Raw genomic sequence first — 16,517 nt, forward strand, 5'->3', positions numbered from 1 at the left:
CCCCTCTTCATTTCATTTGAATACCTGCTTTTCACTCATCAAGTTTACAATGTACCTTGTGGTCTCTGCAAAATCTGGAACAAATCTTCTCAGAAAATTCACCTGCCCAAAGAAGGACCTGATTGCATTTCTATTCGATGGTAAACTTAACTGCTGAATTGCCTTTACTCTCTCAGGATCCACTTTAACTCCCTCTTTGGAGATGATGTGACCAAGTAATTTGCCTTTTGTAACCCCGAACACTGACTTCTTCGGGTTCAACGACACTCCATGTTCCCGACATCTTTGCAATACTTGCCTTACGTCTCTTAGGTGATGCTTTCTCCTCTTCGAGAAGACAGTTAGGTCATCAAGATATACAACAATTATCTTATCTTTCAGATGACCGAAAGACAAGTCCATAGCCCTCTGGAAAGTCGCCCCTGCATTTATCAAACCAAATGGCATCCTGTTATAGGCGAAGGTACCCCAGGGAGTGATGAAAGCAGTTTTATGCTGATCACTTTCTGAAACACTAATCTGATTATAACCAGAAAAACCATCAGATCATCATAGCACCAGGCAAAAATGTCTTTGTATTCCAACATGAGACTTATGAACCTTTCTTTCTCTACAGGTGTGCAACATTTTCCTAGATTAACATACTTTGGATCCTCCTCAATTCCAATATTAATTCTTTCATAACCACCAGCATCTTGGTTTGCAAGAATTCGTTCATCTTTTCCCTTCTTAAAGGAATAATGACGATCAAAGAGACGTTCTAAAGAGACCAACCCTTTAGGAATCTTATTTCCTTTTAGTTGTATTACCTCATCATTCATTTCTTGACCCATTTCCGGTGAAAACTCCTTACATTCCACATCTAATCCTTCAAAGAAGGTGACAGTGAACATTTCTGTGCAATGCAAGAAGTTTTTCATTTCCTTGTCATTCTCAAAAACCTGCCACAATTCTTAATTATCAGGTACACCAGGTCGATATATCAATTCCACTCAATAGGTATCATTTACAAACTCAGGATGGGGAATCAATAGGGAAGTTGATACTACCAAAGAATCAGCTTTAGAATTTTGTTCTCTAGGGATAGCTTCAATAGAAAATGCATCAAAACCATCAATTTCATCCCAAACTCTATTTCGATAGTGTTTTAATCTCTCATTCTTTACATTGAACAACCCTCTGACTTGTTTCACAATCAACTCTACATCTCCCTTAACTTGCAACAATTTCACTCCCAATTTCTTCGCTTCAGCTAATCCCAACAGCAAGGTCTCATACTCAACAACATTATTTGTTTTCTTGAATTCCAGCTTAAAGGAAAAAGGAATATGTCTGTCAGAGGGGGGAATGAGGACTGCCCAAGCTCCAGAACCTGATGCTACACAACTTCCATTGAATTACATCAACCATAAATCCTCCATTGTCTCAGGTTGTGATAGATTTCCTCCAACTTCATTACCAGATAAGATCATATAATTCCCAAATTGACATTCATGATATAATATTTGGGCCTTTGGATCATCAGAAGGGAAAACAGTGAACTAAGATTTGGGCTCGGGTTGCAAAATGACTCACTATTTCCCTATGGGAATGGTGGCTTGAGACCAATCCATCTTTATCTCACCCCCTAGGTCTCTACAAAATGTACGACTTAACAACATGTCGTAACTCATAGGGATATCAACTATCAAAATGGTTAACTTAATTATTTTATCTGGATGAGCAACAAGGACCACTTGAGCATCTTTGATCTGTCCTAAAAAGGATATTTGTTTGGAATCCATTGAGTAACACCTACCAAAGGTTTTTGTTAAGGATAATCCCAAGACTTTAGCTACTATAGATGGGATGATATTGTCTAAGGCACTTGAGTCTATAATAGAGTTATTTAATTTGTGACCATTTATGAACAAAGATATATAAAAAGGCTCAGGTTTTGATTTAAGAACAAACAACATATCATTAGCTTGATGGGCTATTATTTCAGGGAAAACTTCATGAGTAGAAGGATGAGTTGGCACATCACCTTGGGAAGACAATGTAGCATTAACTGACTATTGTACCATGTCAGCTTGTACATATGCATTATTTCCTTTTACAAACTTAACCAATCTATCAAGTTCCTTGGGATTTAATTTTAGGTATTCTACTGGTGTAATTTGAATCCGAGAGGATTTACAAAATTCTACAATATCAAATGAACCTTCCATTTCTACAGATTTCAATAATTGGAGTTCTTGAGGTCTAAAATCATTATTATGAAACTGAGAAACAATCTCCTTACCTTTAGGATTCACAACAAAAGATGAGAGAGCACCCTAAGGTTTTACATTCTGTTGATTTCAGGTCAGTATAGCACAGGAAGGATCTTCCAAGGTAACCAAAATATCACCTCCTCTTTCTGAATCTGACTCGTACTCCAGGAAGTGGCTTTCAGAGTCGCCAGGTTGCCTAGAAGATTCTTCTTCATTTGGTTCACTCAATACCTCCTTAGAACCAATCAACTCGGCATAACGCACCATCTCTTGACAAGAACTTACATCATGGTCATCAGTTAGATGAAAAATGCACATGTTAGCTTTTTTTGGAGGCGCTTCAATAGCTAGCCTTTGCTTCGTAGGAGGTAATTGTAGTGCTTTACCTCTAGTCCCTGCTGACTGATTTGAAAATCTCCTCGGGATATCTTGATAGGTCTGTGGATAAGTTGTATTGGATTTAGGCAATTGTCTCTTGAGTGTTATCATATCATTCATCAACCTCTAAATCACTGGGTCTGATGTAGTTGTTGAGGTTGATGCTTGCGGACTAACAGTTTGAACTTATTTCTTCCACTTTCCTGCAATAATTAAATCATCCTCCAATTCTACAGCTAAAGTCTTGGCAACTGTTAAATTTTGCACTCTTTGCCTATGTATTAGGAAACTTATTTATGAAGGCATTGAGTTAATAAAGAATCGGTTCAAGTTATCATCAAAGGGTCTTTGAGTAGTCGGGATCTTATGGACTATCTTATCAAACTTAGCTACAAAATCTCTCATCGTTTCAGGAATCTCCTTTTTCAATTGTGCTAATTGGGCCAAAAGTGAGTGTCCATCCTCAGCTAATTTAAACCTAGCTTCAAATTCTGTCTCGAGATCTTGCCAATTTGTAATATCACCATTAGGTAAATGGTAAAACTAATATGTGACAACTTCAGTCAATGTTTGAACAAATAATTTTACAACCACATCCTCATGTTGGATTGCTAATACCCCACAAGCCACATTGAAGGCATTCAAATGATCGTCAGTCGTAACCTTTCCATCACCACTAAACTTGGGTAAATGATCTCTTGAACCTTTCAGTAAGGGATTTAAATTTTCTCCAAGAGCAAGTGGTCCTACAGCTAGCCCCCAAGGGTTATTAGTAGCCATGGGTAATACAATGTTCAAAGGTGTGGGATTGATTACAATAGGAAGAAAAACACCATGCAAAGTTAAGGTGTGACAAATAGAAGATACATGTAAAAAAGGAGAAGAGCTTGGGGGTCTACTTCTTGCTCTTGTTTTAGGTGCAAAGGATGGGGAAAAATCAAATTTTGTAGTTCTTGAAATACAGAATCAAACACCCCTTCACATCTCTGGGACCTTGTATATCTTCTTGACTCCAGCCTGTCTACAAAATGTCTCTTCAATATACACAGGATGAATACTTAAGCTAATCACAAGACTGCCCTACCCACCTTATGATTGTATCTAATCTACTTATTCGACTCCCCAGCAGAGTCGCCAAAAATATGTTTGTTAATAGATTTGCCTTTTACACATTCTGATTCTTTGACTTCTGCATTCTCATAACAAAAGACAAAAATACACCAACAGTTGGATAAATTCTTAAATAGTTAACCTCTGTATACAGGTACAACTCCCCAAGAATGAATTTCAATCAACTTAAATTATGACAATTTTCATGCACACTTTTTACCATAAAGTATTAAAGGCATTTAAGCATTCATATGTCAACACAACATGAACACTGCAATATTTTAAAGTACAGATTTCTTCTTAATGTTTACAAACTTTCATTCTTCTAATCAGCAAGATAGACAATTTCGAAAGTTTTGTTTTCACACATTCATATACACTGCATTAGAAAGATTACAAATTCCGAAATTGAATCGAATCCTCACAAAGATTCACATTACAATTCATAAACACACTGATTTATAAAAAAAAATGGAAAATGCTGCAACTTTATTCACAGACAAAATTGCCTTTCTTTTTCAGAGTACATAATATTTCTAAAAAGAAGATAAAGCTTTATGTTCTATCTTAACCCAAAAATTCTTGGACCTTTGACAAGGCTTTTTAATCAAGTATATATAGCCACCAGGCTATGATAGTTTGTTAAATTTGAACCAGAGTAAAAAGATTAACTCTTCACGAGAGTTAAAGAAGTCTATCTTAAAAACTAAAAAACAACAACCAAACAGGAAAAGCCATAAGCCACGAGCATCAGTTATGCAATCAAGATCCTGCAGACAACGTGGTCTCCACCTATTTGTCCTGCGACGAAGGGGTGCTTCGAATATTTTGCCACTCCAAGTGAGTTGAGGAGAAGTTGAGAATAAGCTAATAATGTGGAAGACCGATATGTAGAATTCGCTGCTTCCACACTTCTTTCTTTTTGCTCACCTACACAACCTTACCCTTATGCATCTCAAGATTATTGAAGCAAACCACTAACATGGATTCAATTCTTGCAATTTTTGAGAAATCCTCTATTGTCAAGGACTTTGCTTCTTGGATTTTCTGCACTCGATCTTTGAAAGCTTGAATCATATCAGATGAGTCCTCAAGCGTCTGCTTATCCTCTTTTGGCAGTTGAAGATCTATGCATTTCATGTCTTTCTGCATAGTATTAGTCAGTTATTTTAACTCCTTTAAAAGCTTAATGCATTCCTCGTGTCCTTGTTAAATAATTGAATTTATCCACTCAATATTCTCTTTGCACACGAAAAGTACATTGTCATCAAGACCATGAACTGACTTTTCTGCTAAGAAATTCATTACTCCATACCTCTGTGTATCCCTCATTTGCTTCAATACAACCACCCACTTGCTTTTCTCTTTTTCCCAAGCAACTATTTATGTTTCCAACTCCTTACTTATAGACTCTACATTTTCAAACACCTTGACCAGATAAAAAATGTACCTAGTTCCTTGTTGGGCAATTGATTCCAGCCATTCACTAAAGAAATTTGCAACCATTCATCTTCTTTGAACCTGATCAAGTAGTCTCTGGTTCATTGGGGATCTTGGATCAAACGACTAAGGAACTTGAGAAAGTGGTTGAGGATTAGGATCCTGTATAGCATTGATGTATTGGGCTATTTGCAATATGATCTGCTTCATTTAATTTTTATCCTTTTCATCTTTCCAAGTTCTGGTGAGAAATCTTTTAGTGGAAGTCTCCAAATTATTAGCTCGAGAGGTCACCCCTAAGTCAATATTTTCAATGACAAAATCCTTCTCAGTGATATTCTTTGCATCTTTGGTTGTTGGGGGTCTGGCCACCTCTGCAATCCAATGTCCAGTTTGGTCATCCACATCAATCATCACTTCAGTCTTAAGCCTTTTGGACTTTGATGTTCTTCCCAGACATTTACTAACCATGTCCTCCATTAGGATTGAGATGGTAATTACATTCCTTTTCTTGGTAAGCGAATAACTTAACCATTTGGGAACAATAGATGTCTCCCTAGGTGGTGGTGATTGTTGTTTAAAAGTGACAACGACCATGGTATTCACAAAATCCTCAAGTTCTTGGATTTCTTTTCCTTTATTAGCAGCACTTGTAATGAGCTTGTCCTGCATCTAAGCATCCATTGCTCCTTGATTTTCTTCCTCAGAATCCAAGTCTACTACAAGTGAACTTGCAAGGAGTTTCTGACTGCTTTTCCTATTACGAGATCTAGTGACACGAGCAGAGGCAGAACCTAGAGAAGATTCTCCTAAATTTGCAATTTTCATTTTCTTCGTCCTCTGTTTCTCATTACCTACAATATCAATAACAATGTCAAAAGGAGAAAGATATGCTTGATAAGTTGCACAAGTTCGACCAATTTTTCTACTCTTAGGTGTAGATATGGGTTGTTGTTCAAAACGATGATCTTTCAACCATCTTTCTATTCATCTAATCACATGGAAGGTTCTGGCCTAAATGTTATCATCCCCTTTCCTATCCCAATCAACCTCTGGAATAGTCTACCCTTGTATCCTCTTGTCAAACTCGGGATCAACAACTTCCTCGCCTTTGTCTTCTTGCACATCAGAAACATTCATGGACAAACCCATTCTCATAATTTGTTGAACCGTGAACCTCGAACACAATCTTCTTCTAACTTCAAATTCGTCACCACAATTCTCCCAGTAATCTTCTAGGTGAGGTTTATGACAAAAACCATCATCAACATTTAAGTTCTCTATAGAAAACCTTCGACTATCAAATTTATATCTAGCAACATATAATTGCAGATTGAACTTGTTGAGTTCAAGTTCAAGGTTCAAGGCATCTGAAATTGATCTACAACTGTAGTATTCAAGCTCTACTAGAAAGACCACCCCAGACTTTCCCCCACTTCTCTTATCAATATAAGCTAGATGTCGACTGACTTCAATTAAAACATAGCTATCCAAAGCATACCTGGGTAACCTGAAAGGTTCACTCTGAAATCTACCAACTCTAATATATGTAAACTGAGCAAACTGGATAAAGAAACTACCATAAATACCAATAAATTCTCTTGCTTTTGTCGACAATCTCCTGTTTGTATTACCCTACAACTCATGAAATAATCTTTCTGCAAAAATCTCATTCCATCTCATGAAGTTTTATGCATATCTCTACTCCTGCAGGTGAGGATAGTATTCATATACCCTTATTCCATCAATCCAAGGTTCCTGATGTAAGCCATTCCAATCTCGGGTGCAAGCAAGCATATAAAACAAATATGAAGACATATAGAAAGCACTCATTCCTGCTAAATTTTTTAAACTCTCATGCAATCTCTCTGCAATAACTTGTCCCCAATCCAGGTAGGCGCTTCCCTTCAACATGACTTGGATGTAGAAATACATCCAGTCTTCCCAATAAAAGGCATTGGCATTTCCTTTCAATCTATTCAACATAACAACAATATCTCGTACCTCTCTTATGAAGTTCTCTCTAGTGAGTGGCCCTGGTAATCTGGAAACGCCCTTTTAAATTTTCAATAACTAGTTCATGGCAATCACACTTTTATAAGTGCTTTTCTTCTTAGAAAAGAAGGAGTATGAAGTGCCAATGGTCTAGTCTTCATATGGCTCCTTATGAGGAATGCCCATAGCTGCCATTACGGTCTCCCTATCTATCTTCAACATCACTTCACCATTAATGTCCCTGATACACCTGTCCTCCGCATCATACCGATTCATACATTCCAAAACTAGCTTCGGGCATGGTGCAACGACGGGAAATGCATCAGCCTCAACCAAACCACTTCCCACAATTTTCTCCATCATAGAATTTTGGGTTGGGTTCTTAACTCTCTCAAAAAAATCAGAGAGGTCTGCCTGTGATAATGAAGTGTCCCCCATCTCTTGAAACGAGCAAACTAAGCAAGGAGTGCACCCCAATTTTGGCAAAGTTGGCCTCATGATGGCCCCTCTCATATTTATCAAACAATTTCAAGAATGAAATGAATTCTTCTACATAGCAAAGAGAACAAACAACAACTAGCTTCCAGAACAAGTAAATACAACAGAAGAGAGAACAATTGAAACTAACCTGATCTCGACAACAAATTCTCAGAAACCTTCTGAATGCAGATACAATACCTCCAACTTTCCTCGCTTTCACGACTATTGAGAATCTACTAGAAAGATTGCTAGCTTTTGCAACAAAAATAGACAAATTCACACTCAAATCCTAGCTAGCTATACTAATTAAGTAAGCTCATGTGAGCTAACACCTGATTTGATGTATAACCGACATGCATTTAATTTCGGGTCATTCCATCACATAACACACGAATTACCATGATTTCTTGTCATAATTAGAAACTAACATTTCGAACTTCCCAGAATATTCTCCTTTCCCACTGCCATTTTCCCTCCGTGATACACACACCATTTCCTAAATGAAGCCTCAGACTATGAATTTCAAACTTTGAACTTTGAACCAAGAACCAAAAGGTTCAAAGGTTCAAGTTCAATATTGAGAGATAACACAGAACAACACATAAAACAGTCTCCATGACAAAACAAAGGACAATGAACGAGCAAGGACATAACCGACGCATGATCAACTTTGAACCTTGATTCTTGAACCAAAAAGGTTCAAGGGTTCAATTTCAATACAAATTTCAACAAAGCGCTCGCTTTTACCATAAAACAAAGCCACGAAGAAAAATATTTTTAAAGTGCACTTTGAACTTGAACTTTGAACTAAGGAAAGGTTCAATGACTCGGGTTCAAAGGGAAGAAATACATGACCGAAAGGGAAAATAAACACCAAAGGTTGACCTTCGAATTGAAATTTTAATGAATGTAGGGAGGACTAACAACATGGAAGACTTGAAAGAGGTAATTTGATTCGAAAATGGCAAATTGAATTGGAGAAGGAAGGATTATGATAAATTTCCCATGCAAGGTGTGAGGACAAGTTTCCATGTCAAGAGCTATGGCATGTATCTATGTCAACGCTTATGAAGAATGAGAGAATCATGCTTCCATGTTATGACAAAAGAAGCACAAAAATAGGGGAAACTAGAGAGTGATAATTAGGTGAAAATTAAATTCGAAAGTTAGGAAATAGGGGGTAAAGACAAATTAGTGAATTAAGAAATTAGAAATGAGGAAATTAGGAAATTAGGTGACATTAATTAATAAATTCTTATTTATTAATTAATTCACAAAGGTGACATAATTAGCCAATTAAATTAAATATTTAATTGTTACAAGAGAGACCTAGGATAAATAAATTGATTTATTTAACCTAGAGGGGAATGTTAATTAGGACTAAATAATTGAATCACAAAACCCTAGGAGATAGATTACAAATGAAAGGATATCAATTAGGTCATGACAAGACTAAAGCAATTGATATAGGGTCGATCATGATTAAATGATGAAGACTTGATGATTGATAAAGAGTTGATATTGATTGACAAAGATCAATGACAAATTGATCTATAATTGACAAAGGGGAATCAAATTGATAGAAAATAATTGATAAGGATCAATGACTAATCAATCCAAAATTGATGAGAAACGATGATTGATTGATACCAATGACAAATCGTTCAAAGATTGATAAAAGGTCGACTTGATGAAGGTCGAATGACAAAAGACCAATAACAAACTGGTCACAAATTGATAAAGGATCGACAATTGACAATTGACAAGGGATCCAAAAGGATCGAAAATGATGATAATTGATCAAAGATGATTGAAAATGATAAAGATCGAGAAAAAACCCTAATTAGACATCAATTAGGATTGACGATGTCCAATTGACATGAGAAGATTACGACCAAAGATCGCAAGTCGAAGATGATGTCGACAATACCTAATTGAAAATTGCAAGAAACACAATCAAAGAGGGAAGAAATGTAGAAGAATGACAAGATGTCGACAAATGATAAAGATCAAGTGCATGACATAGAAGAAATGTTAATAAGATGCGAAAACCCTAAAAGAGGGTAACACAGACACATGAAAGTATGGCAGCGCAAGCGTTGACCATTTTTAGATGCCTACAATTTTCCCCTCTTTGAGACAATGCGATTATGAGCGTTGTTTCAAAAAACAATAAAGAAATATGCCATAGACAACAATTAGGATATATGTATGCCCCCTCAAGGAATTGGTCAAAAAATCCAGAAGAGAGGCCAATTTGTCGAAAATAATGCCAGAACTAGACCAAGATGACTTCAAAGACTGATGGAAGAAATGTTAGTAAGTAGAAATTAGATGAACAACAGTTAGTGGTGAAGAAAACTTTCTTTCACAAATGCACAAATGTAGGTGAAAGCTTTTATTAAATATGGCAAAACGGATGCAGCACACCATGGAAATGAAGGCCAGGGAAATAATGCAGTCCCTTTGCGTAAAATAGACACATTGCAGATGAGGAATGAGTAAAAAACAACCTAAGACATTATGTGTGTCAAGGGTCGTGGCATGTTAGATGTTCACAAAGAGAGCGTACTTATCACAGACACCCAGGACATACTTGCCCTAGAATGCTAGCAACACTCCACAAACAAAAGACACAAACAAAAAAGGACCATGAGCCATCTCGACCACTCTAAATCACACAGTGATATCATAGAGCAACATAGGAACATGGTTAAAGCTAAAGATAAATCAATAAAAAGATAAGACTTGCAAAGTCAAACAAGTCAAACAACCATTCTAATCTTCATTGTCAAAAGTTGATAATGTTGTGACAAAAGGACGATCATGCTGTGTAGTTTCAGGAAATGGAATACCCCATCTAAGATAGGACACAGTTGGTTTTCGAGTATACCATACCCTGTATAAGACCCATGATAATGGTTGACAAAGGATTGATAATGTTGATGTTGTTGATTGATAAGACAATCTCGATCAATTGGAATGATTGCTTGGTTGAATAGTTCGTCTGTTAATGTGTGATTTGTTTAAGCACAATGTTTATTGTGTTTCTGTGTGACGTCTGCTCAAATGTTTGTCTATGTACAAAGAATCATTTTATTGATGGAATGAAAATGATTGTTTTTGGTTTTTTTATGTTTTCAATTTTTTAAGGTTTTTGAATTTTATTTTTTTTTGTGCTTTTTTCGGGATATTTAACAAACGTTTTTGGATTGTTTTAGGACATTTAATGATTTTTTTGCATTATTTCAAGATATTTTACAATTTTTTAGTTTTTTCAGGATCGTATTTTCTTTTTTTTGGATTTTTTTAGGACTTTATTTGATTTTTAGGGATTTTTTCAAGACTTTATTTGATTTTTAGGGATCTTTTCAGGACTTTATTTGTTTTTTTATGGTTTTTTCAGGACTTTATTTAATTTTTTTTTGGATTATATGATTTTTCCCCTAGTGTCTAGCAAGGAAAGGAATATGACAAATGGACAAATAAGCTTGCTGAAATGTTGGTGGATAGATGGAAGACAAAGGCCATTTATTATGGAGACATAATAGATTCAATTCCCAAGGGCTATCATGTGATGGGATAAGATACTGGATATGACAATATAAAGAAGTGGCATGGCATGAGGGACATGTCAAGAGGCTTTTGAAACCATGTTTTGCATTTTATGTCCTAATGTGAGATCAAGATCAGGGGACCGAAAATATTGTATGGACGGTGATATGATATGAATAGGGTAAGCAAGATCAAAAAAATGGATAGGGAATATGGACTGAAGGTTGTGATAGGATAAGGGATAGTGAAAAAATATTGAAATAAGCCAAGGGATATGGACGAAAGGTTGTAATAAGCCAATGGATAAAAACCAAAAGCTATGATAGACTGAAAGTTGCGAATAGTGAAGTAGTCACCAGTGAGGAGGGACCTCAAAGAGGTCAATCTGGACCGGTTAGCAAAAGTAAACACAAGAGAAACACAAAGATATGATGGAGGAAATGCAGAATAGATTATTTTATTGCATGAAAATTGATTACATCCAACCAGTAACAACCGGGTTACAACATACCGGCTCACAGGCCTGGTAGAATAGGTCACAACTGGGACCTTGAATCTTAAGATCTAACTTCTACGCACAGTCTAGCTACTTTATTATCTGGTTGATTACATTCTAATGCGTAATTATAAATATATATATCGATCCGAAGGATCTAGTCGGCCCAAAAGGGATCAAAACCCAAAGAATAAGACCTAACATGTAAAATAACAAGGTTGGCCTCCACCAAGAGATTCCTCTGAAAAATCCAAAGGATGAAACGTAGATCGTAGGAAAAGGTCAACCACATGCCAGGAAACATCAGGAATCAATGCCCAAGGCTCTGCAATCTTTGGAAGGGGTTCTGATAGATCACCATAATAGGTCCAGGCAACCAGTAACAAAGGACTGTCAATCGGTAATAGAAAACTGTCATGGAAACCGGTAGTGATATCTTGGCAAAAAATGATCCAAATGCGATGCGGTCTGGAAGCAAGAAAGATGATCAAGTCTTCAAGTAGAATCCAACTCCATAGGATCTGGTGAGCCAAAACTGGGACACACGGAAAGGAAAACTGAAACTACAAATAGAAAACAAAATAGAAAGGAAAATGTTTTTGGTTGATGCAAGATTGATATGAACCGAGGATGCTCCTATATCAGACATCCAAGGTTATTGAAAAAGTGAGCCTCTCACTTTGTCGGGGTCAGAAGGAAACCAATGCGGTCTACCTCTTCCTGAGAAATCCAAGATGAATCTTCAACTGGCTTTTCCTTCCACTTCACAAGATATTCCTTATACTTACTACTTTGAGTACTATGCCCAATCCTACTGTCCAAAATCTCTTCAATTTGATCCAGTTCCTTTTGGGGTAACTGTTTCTCCAAGTCTGCAACACTATCCTCACTGAATTCTAGTTCATGGTACTCATGAAGATCTGCAATGTTGAATATAAGTGAAATACTTAGACTATCCAGTAAATCCACTTCATATGCATTTCTAGAACTGAACTTCCTCAAAATTCTGCAAGGTCCAAACTTCTTCATCTACAACTTGTTATAAGTTCCAACTGGGAATCTCTCTCTTCTCAGATATACCATCACTTTGTTGCCAACTTCAAATTATTTATGTCTCTTCTTCTCATCTTCCTTCTCATTATACTTCTTGTTCATGTCTTCCAAATGTTGCTTAACCTGAATATACAATGCTACCATGTGATCTGCAAAGTCTTCTGCTTCTGAACTCCTTTGGTCTTCACTGCCAATGTCTCTCAATTCTGATATACCTCTAGGATGCACTCCGGTAACAATCTCGAAAGGTTTTTTTTCGGTACTTCTATTCACTGAATTGTTGTAGGAAAAATCTGCTTGTGCAAGGACCAAATCCCAACTTCCCCTTTTATCTCCCACTAAACATCTCAACAAATTTCCCAAATTTTGGTTAACAACTTCTATCTGTCCACCAGTTTGTGGATGAAAAGTAGAACTGAACTTCAAATCTGTCTTCATCTTCTTCCAAGTGTTCTCCAAAAATAGCCAACAAACTTAGTGTCTCTATCTGAAACTATGCTCTTAGGTAATCCATGCAATTTCACCACTTCCTTAAAAAATAGGTCTGCTACATGGAATGCATCTGATGTCTTCTTACAAGGTATGAAATGAGCCATCTTCAAGAATATATCCACTACCACAAATATATAATCATTCCCTCTCGATGTCTTAGGCAATCCAAGGTCTTACTGGTACTGTCAAAGGTTTATACAATCCCACATTCTGACTACTACCTTTTGCAACCTGACAAACTCTACAACTTTTGCACATATCTCTTAACATCCTTATGAATCTAGGGCCAAAAGTACTACTCACTCACCAATGCTACTGTTTTGTCAATGCCAAAAATGTCCAGCTAGTCCACCACTGTGTTTCTCCTTTATCAGTTTCTCCCTCATAGAACTCTTAGGTATGCACAACTGAACTCCTTTGAATAACATCCCATCCTGAATGAAGTAATCCAACCACTTGCTTCTATCTACCATAACCGATTCTCTACATGCTTTCTAAGGTTCTGCAAAATCCAGATCATCATCATACAAGGTCTTCAAATCTTCAAATCCTAATACTATCACTCTCATCTCTATCAGCAAATTCCTTCTCCTACTCAATGCATCAACAACTTTGTTAGATTTCCCACTTCTATGCTTCAACACAAAGGTGTAACTCTGCAAGAATTCTACCCATCTCATATGTCTTTGATTCAAATTAATCTGACTGTTCAAATACTGCAAAGCTTGATGATCTGTATACAACAAAAAATCCTTAGGCAACAAGTAATGTCTCCACTTCTTCAAGGATTGAACTATGGCATAAAACTCCTGATCATACATTGAATATATCCTTCGGGCATCATTCAATTTCTCACTGAAATAAGCTACTGCTCTCCCTTCCTGACTCAAGACTGCTCCTATTGTTGTTCCACTTGCATCACAATCCACTTGAAATACTTTATTGAAATCCGGTAAAGCCAACACAGGTTGCTCAGTCACTTTATGCTTCAACAGTTCAAAAATTTTGTTTGCTCCAGTGGTCCACTTGAATTCCTTCCAATCTCCTCTCATGGTCTCAGTCATAGGGTTACAAATTGAATTGAAATTTCTGATAAACTTCCGGTAAAAACTAGCCAATCCATGAAATGATCTTACTTCTCCAATGCTTTCCAGTGTAGGCAACAATTGCTTTCACTTTCTTAGGGTCCATTTTAAAACCATCCTTAGATATCACAAAACCCAAATAGACTAGCTCATCCTTCATGAAAGTACACTTCTTGATATTGATCAACAACTTCTCTTCTCTCAATCTCTGCAAAACTTGTCTTAACTGCAACAAATGCTCCTCTTTTGTCTTACTGAAAGTCAAAATGTCATCCAAATACACAATAACAAACTTACCCAAGAATTTCTTCAATACCTCATTCATCAGCCTCATGAAAGTACTCGGTGCATTAGTCAATCCAAAAGGCATCACCAACCATTCATACAGTCCTTCATTTGTCTTAAATGTTGTCTTCCACTCATCACCTTCTCTGATCCTGATATGATGATATCCACTCTTAAAATCTATCTTTGTAAAGTATTTTTCTCCAGTCAAACAGTCCATTATGTCATCCATCCTAGGCAAAGGAAACTGGTATTTCACTGTGATCTTGTTTATTGCTCTAGGATCCGTACACATTCTCCATTCTCCATTCTTCTTAGCTGCTAATACTGTTGGTACTGCACAAGGGCTCAAGCTCTCCCCGATCAAACCTTTCTTCAACAACCCCTGCACTTGTCTATTCAGTTCTTCATTCTCTACTGGTGTCAACCGGTGTGCAGCTTTGTTAGGCAAACTAGCTCCGGGAACCAAGTACATGCAATGACTAATACTTCTCATAGGTTGCAATCCATTAGGTACATTATCTGAAATGATGTGCTCATATTCTGTCAGCAAATCTTTTATTTCTTCTAGGTGTTCTCCTTTCGATCCTGGTTTCTCAGTCTTCTTAGGAGTTAAGGCAAAACCCAAATTCTCATGTCTCAATCCATCCAGGAATTTCTTTCCATCTACCAAACAGATTCTAGCATTCGTATAGACTTCATTCTTCAAAGGTTCCTCCAAGGGTAACAAGGTTTTGTTCATCCCATTGACCACAATAGTGTATGTATTCTTCCTCCCATCATGTACTGCCTGTCTATCAAACTACCAAGGTCTACACAACAAAAGATGACAAATATCCATAGGCATAATATCACACAAGACTTCATCATGATAATTCCTAATTTTTGATTTCACCAAACATTGTTCACTTACTAACAACTTATGTTCATCCCGAATCCATGCTATCTGATAAAGCTTAGGGTGTTTCAATCTCTCCAATTTCGGCTTATTCACCATCTCTTCTGAAACAAGATTATCCGAACTACCACTATCAATAACAACTTTACAACACTTACCAGATACCTTACATCTGGTCTTGAATAGATTCTTCCTCTAGAAGGGCTCTTCATCTCCTTTGGTATGAAACAAAGCTCTCCTCATCACCAATAGTTCTCCATCTTCCAGTTTATTGTCTGATCCGAGGGGGTTTTTCTTCCACCACTGCTGCTCTTCTGGTAGTTTTTGTCTTCTTACACTCAAATGCACGATGTCCTTCTCCTCCACACTTATAAAAATTTCCTCTAAATGTCCTCTTGTCCTGTCTTCCAAAGTTCTCATTCTGATAACCGTCTGGTTCTCTCCTCTGGTAGAAATTTCTATCATCCTTCCGGTATGAATTACCTTCTTTGCTTACTTCCTTGTCCTTTCTCTGATCTGTAGCGGTTCCTCTTCCTCTGGTATATCCTCTTCCTCTTTAAAATCTTCCTCCGATAAACCTTCCACCTTTGCCTCTCTGCCCCTGGTCATGTCTTTTGTTCAACTTCTCTTCTACCTTTAGGGCATACTGGTAAGCCTCTTCAACAATCTCCAATTTGATCAAACTGAGTTCATTTTGTATAGACATCCACAATCCATTCAAATATCTTGCAACTTGTTCAACTTCATCATCAACATGTCTGGATCTGATATTCAACTTGTAGAATGCTTTGATGTACTCCTTCACACTAGATTCCTTTTGTCTCAAATTCTGCAACTTTCGGAACAGATCCACTTGGTAATTCACCAGCACAAACTTTGACTTCAACTTATCAATCATTTGATCCCATGTCTTAATCTTCTCTTTACCTCTTCTCTATCTATCAACTTGCAAATGCTCCCACCAAAGAGATGCATGACCTTTCAACCAGGTACAG

This window comes from Cryptomeria japonica, chromosome 5 (genome assembly GCF_030272615.1).
Source record: "Cryptomeria japonica chromosome 5, Sugi_1.0, whole genome shotgun sequence".
NCBI lineage: Eukaryota > Viridiplantae > Streptophyta > Pinopsida > Cupressales > Cupressaceae > Cryptomeria > Cryptomeria japonica.